Genomic DNA, 9,373 nt, shown 5'->3' on the forward strand with positions numbered 1-9,373 from the left:
AATTTTTTATCGCCCCCCCCCCCCCCCGAACGAAATGAAATTTATATAATTTATATAGAAAATATATACTTTTAACAGTATCCCCCCCCGAAGAAAGTTTACCGCCCCCCCCCCCGAAGATTTCAAGTGCCCCCCCCCCCCCGGAGAAAAAAGTCTGGAAGAAACACTGGATTTATGGAATCATCCGCTATGACGTCAGCTATATTAAAAAACGGAATGTTTGATATTTCGTGTTCGTTGTAAATGGAATGTTTGATATTTTGATGAAAATGAAGTATAAAATTAATCCGCATTGTTTTTGTCGCATTATTTTATTGGTCAGCACAGTAAATCAGTGGTTTGTCCTCTGTTTATCGCGCCTGCTATATATATATATATATATATATATATATATATATATATATATATATATATATATATATATAAAGTAGGAGTGTGGGGTATTTTGTGTGTATTTGGGGGGGGGGGGGGGGGTAGTGTGTGTGTCGTGGGATAGTGTGGAGCAGTGTGTGGTGGGGTAAGTGCCTGTGGGAGGTATATGTAGGGATTGGGACGGTGTGGTTGGACGAAAGAGCGTATGACTGATAATCCGAAAGTCTCGAGTTTGGATCTCCGGATTGAGTCCGTAAGACGTCCCTGAATCTACCCAGCTCTGATGGGAGAGTAAAGGAGGCTGGGCATAGTCCTGACCACACTATACCTTCACACGCCGAGGTCTCAGATACAGGTGAACTCTACTTCACTTGTCCCATGGATCGCTAGGTTTGGAGAGTGAACTTTGATTTTACTAGTGGGTGAGGGGGGGGGGGGGGGAGAGGGGGTTAGTGTGGATGGGTGGGTCATCCCAAAACTATCAAAACGGCAAAATATTTCGAAGTAGTTTACACGTATGGTGAACGAAACTTTAGTGGATCATAACGAAGTACTCAACTGCCGTTTAAATTTAACTCATGTGTATTTTACAATGTAATCCTATTCGGTATTTGCAACAACCCATTCTTCTATTTTATCATGCTCCAAATTGTCCAAAAGATGATAACTACAGTGTTCACCAAGAAGGCAGTATCAAAGTTATTTTATCTGGTAACGCTATCCTAAACCTAATCCTAACTGGACCCTGAGTTTTAACCAAACCCTGCTCTACTCCAAGTATACCGATACCCACAGAAATACACCTCGACTACGATACCAACTCGACCAACCAGAGCAACGACAAGAACAATCTTCGCACAAAACATCCAGCGCCATATTTGTTTTCATCGGATATTTTTTATTCACGCACAAATGAACTAAAAAAATTGAGCAGAGCTAAACATTGAGAAGAGCTAAACATTTAGCAGATCTAAACATTGTAAACAAATATCAACCTCAGCGGTGCCTTAACTCACCATATTAACACAAATTTCTGTCTGCAGATTGTTAAAGCGGTCATTTACCTGGTCGGGATTAAATATTTACCTGTGGGTGGGGTGGGGGAGGGGGGGAGGTGACGTGAGTAGGTATGGCGTAAAGAGTTTTGAGTACAACACGTCCTATTCATAGTTTCACTATGACAAGAGTCTTTCATTCGGGTTTTTAACTCTTCCTTTTAATTAAAAAAAAAATCATATCTGCTCATTGGCAAACTATTTTTAGCTTGCTGACGTCAGAAGGAGTTCCCGATAAAGACCAACAGAAAACTGCGCTACGGAAAACTCAAAGAGTGCTCAATTTAAAAAAAAAAAAATACAGTGTGCGTTGGCCTCAATACTGTAACAATCTTGTTTTATTTTAAATTTGACAAAGAAAACTGGAAAGTTTTTTAACTATTTCTTTCTATTCTTCTTCGTTATTTGATTGTAATGTTGGACGGGATTTCCTCCAACACAATTAAGTATAACAATATAGTCCGTTGATTCCGATTTCAGACTGATTTTCTTTTTTCTTTTTTTAAATTTGCTTCCATAGCCTTTGTCCTTCCCAGGGGCGTAGCGAGGGGTGGTGTACATATGTACATAGGGGGCGCCAAAATGGGTCGGAAAAAATTATAAATATTTATAAATATAAAAAATATATGGGGGGGGGTGCGGCAAATTGAAGAGATGCCTGGAAGAAACTCTGCATCTGCCTAGGAGTTCGAACTCGGGACTTTTCGCTTTGGCTACCATAAGCTAACCAGTCCAACCTCTGCGTGGCTTTCAATACGTCTTGTTTACCCTGGCGACCACTTATCGCTTCTTTAAGATTATTGTATCACAACATTTAGGCTAGATGACTCTGTCAAGCACACACATTTAAAGCTTAGCTTGAGCTGCTACCTTAGGTAAAGGCTACACTTCTGAAGCTGTAACGTTTGACAAACAGCACAAATGCTAAAGTGGGCTGACTTTTTGAGACAAGGCCCCTCTTTCTGCCTGGCGCCCAACTACGCGCTGAGAATTAATCAAGCGACGAGTCGTGGAAATAAATTATATTTACTTAATTACACATAACTTATAATTGACAATTGAAATACAGTTGCTATCTAATAATTTCAAGTTCATAGTTGTTGTAAATACAAAAAAAAGGAGATGGTGTATTTTTTGTCATTGGAATACATCTTTAATTGAATTAATCAACGAAATATTGTCTTATGGGGGCGCTTCTCCTGCTCCTCCCCCCCCCCCCCCCCCCCCACAAGTCAATATCTACCAATTTTAAATTAATCAATGTATTAAAATATCAACGATTGATTATCTCCCTTTTACAAAACCTCAATTAAAACAAGGGAGATAGCAAATAACAATGTTTTCTACACTAGTTTAATTTTGAAAAGTTAAAGTTATTATGAAATTGCTTTTTTCTATAACAGCAATTGTGACGTCTATAGTAGAAAAATAGCATTAATACATAGTTTACTTCAAAAGTATTACATCTTAATGTTTTATAGATTTAATTTTGAGAACAAAAAACATTATTTTTACGAATTCTTTTCTTTTACATGTTCAATCCAGATCAAATTATTGTACTTTTGACTTGTAACTTTCTTTAGTGTTATAGAGACGAGATGTCAAAATACTATTTAATCGTGGAAAGAACAACAGCGTTTCTGTCGTCGTCCGCTGAAAACCACACAATTTTACAATGCCTGGAACAAAGGATGATGTTGCTGTTGAGTCAGAAACAAAGAGACAACAGAGCCAATTGTAGCAAAGACAGTTGAAGATGTGAAAGGCAAAGCTGATGAGGCTGATGCTGAAGCAGAAGAACAAACAGAAGAAAACACAAAAACAAAAGATTCAGAAGAAAATACAAATGAAAATGCTAGCTCAGAAGAGACAGAATCAAAAACAAGAAGAAACAACGGCAGAAAAGCGATCAGTAGATGAAAAAGAAAGTGAAGATGCAGAAGATGAAAGTCCGAAGAAAAAGGCAAAGACAGACTCAAATGAATCATCGAATGGCACCACAGAAACAACTGAATTTGCTTAGTTCTATTATATATATAATTTTTTTTCCTTTTCATTTTGAACTTAATCACAAACTTGTAAAAATGTGTTTATCATCATGATCAGGAAAAAACTGAGATATTTATAGTCAGGTTGTACACTTCATCATGGTTCTCATCATTTGTACTGTTCTTGTAATAAACATCTTAATGTATTTTTTTTTTAAACTATTTAATCAAATTTTGGTTCCCTATAAATCAAGGGATTTAAAAAAAAAATAGAGAAAAATAAAAAAGAATTTCAAAACAGACTAAGTCCTAAGTCACTGATCTCTTCTCACTTTTTAAATCATTACCAATGTATATGTTCAATAAGAATTAATATTGGATGGCCGACGTAGCATGTGTTTGTATATAGTGCTCCGTATATTTCAACTTTTAATATTTTATTCGTCACAATTTTTTTTTCAAAATATATATCTTAATGACAGTGATTCATTAGAGATACCCTTGTTATCTTAATTTAATCTGCGTGTTTTTATTTCGCTGTGTGGACTTCATTTGTAAGGTGATTTTTCATACTAAAAAAAACAATTGAAATTTGCTGAGTGTATTTTGGTCCTGGTGGGCCAAATCACAAAAACAAAGAATGGATGAAGATAACTTGTTCTTTGATGTCTGCATACCAGGTTTCAAAGCCTTCTACCACGAAGCAAATACGGTAGAAATTACAATCATTCAAGGCCGTTGGTTAAACACGATAACAAATGCTGAATTTCAAACTCAATTTGATAAAAATTTCAGGTTGCCAGGAGTTCAAAAGGGTCTATAACTATGGAGAAGTGAATGTTTGGTATGCCACATTGGGTTCAAGGAAAATTTACGAGAGTCTCATGATCACTGAATTCTACGAGCCAAAGACACTAACCAATGAAAGGACCCAGAGGTTAATAAGAGTAAGCGTCACTCCTGTAGACAATAAGAACTGTGTTAAAGGTACACTGCGATGTGTCCCCCCCTCTATATTAGTAAAGCTGAACTGGAAACAGCCCTTGAGGGCCTGTGAAAAGGGGACCACCCCAAACATCAAGACCGAAGACCGAGGGAACAACTATGAATTTATTATTAATCCCAACATGGAAAAATAAAGAATACCTCACTTAATAAGATTTAAATATGCTGAATGGGCGGCATAGGTGGCAGTTATCCACTTCTCAGAGAAAAGGATGTTGTGCCCCAATTGTAAAACAGATAGTCACTACCCCATCATGTGTAACCTACTTTTCGCCCGATTCATGGGCGGGATTCAAAAGAAAGACGGGATGTATAATGTAATAAAGCCTTGGGGAGAACAAGAAAAGGCAGCTCAAAGACAAAGCTTACAAAATGACTAGAGAAGTTTGGAAAGTTGGGACGAAGACGATATCTTCTTATGTTCTATGACTTTTTTTTTCAGTACAAGACTTTTTCTTTCTAAAATATGTGAGTGAAAAACCACAATCCATACTTTTAAAAAAATGATTGTAGAACAAATACTTTTACCAGTCTGAAACCTACCTAGTCCTTTCATTTGCAAGGATGCATTTTTTTTTGTTTAATTTATTAACTTAAAGTGTGGTAGTTGTAAATGCAATATTTCAAAGCGCTTGTTTGTGGCACATTTTTAAAAAAAGAGTATTTAATTTGGTCCAACCACCCCCCCCTCCTCCAAATCTGTATTTTAACAGGATAAAACATTGTTTTGACAGTAAATTACACTTTTATTCGAATCGTCGTCACCTCGTTCGGTCCGTACACCCCCCCCCCCCCCTTGACCCTACTATGTAAGAAAGAAGTCTAATTATCTCCTAATTATCACTTTAATTTACTTTGTGCCATTTTCAATTTCTTCTTTTCTTCTTTAATGTACTTCTTTAATTTATACTTTTATCTTTTAAAGTTGACTAAACTTCCAATTTAAAAACAAAAACAGTCATCTCAGAAGGAGCGTTGTTGTGAAAACAGCTGATTGCAGGTTAGAATGTCTGATTTGAGGTATCTCATTCTATTCACATGCCATCTCTGCTACTGGGAATATTATTTTCTTTTAAACCTAAATTTACATCAGCTCTAAGCTGTAAACACATCATCTTTTCCCGTTCTGGCCCATGGGGGCAGATGAAGTAGAGTTCATCTGTTTCAGTGACCTTGGCATATGAAGGGATAGCGTGGTCAGAACTTTGCTCTCACTAACGTGAGATAGGTACCCATCAGAGCTGGGTGGACTCACGGACGTTCTGCAGAATGAATTCAAACTCGAGACTTCGCATTAGCAGTCTAGCGCTCTACCGCTAGGCCACGTCGTCCCATCTGAACTAGTCCGAAAATGACTAAGATGTATAAACAGTGGATTTAAGATGTAAAATCGGTACTTTTTTCCTTAACCCTTGTCTATATTACCTGTATGTTTAAGTTTAATGCCTATTATTTTTTTGTTCTATTTTGTAACCTACTTATTTATTTGTCATGCTTTCTTATACATGTAAACATACTTGTACAGTTTGGACTGCCTGTAAACATACTTGTACAACTTAGACTACTTGTTAATATAGTAGTACGATACGCGACACCAGTTGATCGTGTGGAAAAATAGAACACATCACCTAGATTACTCCCCTGGGTATGTTTCAGATCGTTTTTATGTGCAAACGATATTCACCTCCCTCACTCACAAATACATCACGGTCAAGATACGCAAATATGAAAAAAAATAATTAATGTCAATTATAGTAACAACTGATTACCTCCCATTTACAAGAATTATTTAAATGAAATTGAATAAAGGGAGATACTTATAAAATATTTTCTGGAGCAAATAAAAGTGTAAATAAAAATATTATATCAAACATTACCTACAGTTTTTACTATAAAAACTGTTACATAAAATATTGTTCAAACATATTGAATCCTAATAAAAAAAATTCTTATATTACATTGAAAACAAACTTTATATTTTTAATGGTACACTTTAAATTTACAACTATTCTTTTCGTATTTATAATACACCACACTTAATTGTGTTACTATGTACACAAAAACGGTAATTACAGTAGTTTTTAAAAAGTTTCCAGATCAGATCAAAATACCAAACCCCCCACCCCCAGATCATTCTCAATAATTATTCTATAGACCAGGGGTCGGCAACCTTTTGAAGCAGAAGAGCCAAAAGTTACAATTTTCAAAACTTCCCTCGTTTTAAAGAGCCACTAACATTTTTTTTATTTCAAATATTTTATTTTTTTATTAAGATTAGTATTTGTTCAAGGAGCTGGAGAGCCGCATCTTGATATCAAAAGAGCCGCATGCGGCTCGCGAGCCGCAGGTTGCCGACCCCTGCTATAGACGATCTGCATTATCTCCCCAGCATGTATTCACCCCCCCCCCCCTTCCCCCCTCCCCCCCCCCCTCGTTTACCCCAATTTAAGCAACCATAAACCTTAAGATATCAGAAAATGGATGTGTTAAAATTTAGATGTGTTAAAATGTGCGTTGTTCTAAACTTAAGATGTGTTAAAATATGAGTTGTTTTAAAATTAAGATGTATCATAAGGATAATTTAATTAAAATGCAACCTACTCCTACTGCCTAAACCCCTGGCTGGAAGGGGAAAGCAGTAATAGAAGGGGGGAAAAACTATGTTTACAATTTATGATCATGTCTTTGAAACTGCTTGAAACTACAAAATACATTTTGAATTTATTATTATTTATGATTAAATTTGAAAATAAATTTATTTATAAAAATGTGGGAAGAATGTTTGATTTGATGTGTTTCATTGTACTCTGCGTGTCATCCAGTGCTTATGATATTTATAAGATTATTTTTTCTTTACTCCCAAATTTAGTTCAGATCTAGTCATGAGCCCATATCATACCCTCTCAACCCACCCCACCAAAAAAAAAAAAAATTCTATTCAACAGAGCACTGAATCACCATTTAATTACACATTTGCATTTTCAGGTTTTAAAATATAATTGTAATTAGACTTTTTGTATTATGTATAAGTTAATCAGTTAAATGAATGAAAGTACCTTTTAGAAAGAAGTATAACTATTGCAAATGAGTATCAGTCCTCACAAGCCGATGATGAAAACTGGAATACTAAAGCAAAAATGGCAAGGCAAACTGACACTGTAAATTACATGTCTGAAGCAACAACAAAAAAGAGAAAAAAAAAGAGAAAACAAAATATTAACTCCCCACAAAACAATAGTGGCTCAGGCAAGCGACCACCGCCCTGCAGTGGCTCACCAAAACAACGCACTGAGAAAAACAACAAATAGATAAATTCAGCTATCTTATATTATTATCAACAAGAATGGCCAGTACAACAATAATAATCATTAAAAAAGTTTTTAAAAAACCCACGTTTTCTGATTGAACTAAAAAGTAGAAAATAAATACTATACATCACAATAATGCAAGCGATCACTCTACTATAAGCTATCAAAAACGTGGGGCGCCGAAGTAAAAGTTATATTACTATTGATTAGATAATACTATTGACTTTTATTAGGGAGCTTATAGAGAGTCAACAGTATTAGAAACTGTAAGAAAATCACGGCGCCCCACGTTTTTCATCGCTTATAGTAGAGTGATCGCTTGCATTATTGTGATGTATAGTATTTATTTTCTACTTTTTAGTTCAATCAGAAAACGTGGGTTTTTTAAAAACTTTTTTAATGATTATTATTTTCTACTTTTTAGTCTTTGTCTGTTTGTTTGCATTAAAATCTTGCTATCGATTTTATCTTTTCACTTTTTTTTTGGGTAAACGAAGACAACTCGTAAAAAAGAACCCTCGTAAAAAACACGTTGTGTGAATACGTTACTGACTAGAAAACATAGATTTGAACCCGTGTCGAGTGGGATAGCAATCGTGTGCCCAACCACTCGACCATATAGTCTCCCCCATACTGGCCACCAGTTGTTAGGTTATGGTTGTTTGTACACAAACACCGCGTGACAACTACTCAATAAGCAAAAAGAGGGGGAGTGCCGAACCTTGTTTTCATCAAATTACAGTTACTGGGTAATGTCCCTTTTTCCCCACGTTTTTTGGTACAATTATATAGCGGTCTAAAATGATCAATAAAATGTTTCCATGGATTAATTTAGTAATAAAAACAATAGAATATTCAATTGTCATCCAAAACAAAGCTTCCCTGAAAATTTCAGCGCGCTAGCTAACTGGGAAGTGCCAGAAATTTCGATCGCAAGATTGGATTGGAAAGACAAACACACAGAGAAAGCAAGTTAAAGAAAACGTGGGAAAAAGGCTAACATACGACAACTCACAATAATTACCATATCGGGGAGGGGGGAAAGCAGACCTAATAATCTCACTTTCAACAGACTACATTCTTCTACAAGAAACCAACTTGTTAAATTCACCTATTACTTTTTTGGTTTCTACCATTGGTTTACATATTAGTGTATATTTTTATTCAGCAAAGGGTGCATTCTAAAGAAAGCAAGGTGTGAGAGACTTTCATGTTTAGAGGAAATAATGGGCTCGAACACAAGCACATGTTGTGATGTGTGCATGTATGTATTGGGGGGAGTACACATATTGGGAATGATGTATGGTAAATCACGCTGTTGTTACAAAGTTAATTTAAAAGTTTAACTTCACAAAACTTCTTACAGTAACAATCTTCTAGGCCACACTCACATAAAACAAAAAAACTTAATTATCAGTGAGATCACAGTAACAAAACTATTGTGATTAAAAATTTTTTTTATTGAAAATCAAAACCACAACCTTATGATAAGTGTAATAAAATAATATTTGTAAACCCATTTCCCAAAAGTTAGCAAATGTATTAATAGACAAACATTTTATAAAATTAAAACTAAGAACAAAAAACTGACCATAAAAATGTGGAAGTAAGGCCTACATATCTTGTTAACTTTTTTTTACTAATA

General features: G+C 35.4%; 1 pseudogene; it reads left to right on the forward strand.

The window, feature by feature from the left end:
- Positions 1-3,059: 3,059 nt before the first annotated feature.
- Positions 3,060-3,450, forward strand: LOC131955710 (protein IWS1 homolog; annotated as a pseudogene).
- The last annotated feature ends 5,923 nt before the right edge of the window (positions 3,451-9,373 follow it).

Source organism: Physella acuta, unplaced genomic scaffold (assembly GCF_028476545.2).
Source record: "Physella acuta isolate Inbredline_101_S28 unplaced genomic scaffold, ASM2847654v3 ptg001096l, whole genome shotgun sequence".
NCBI classification, from domain to species: domain Eukaryota; kingdom Metazoa; phylum Mollusca; class Gastropoda; family Physidae; genus Physella; species Physella acuta.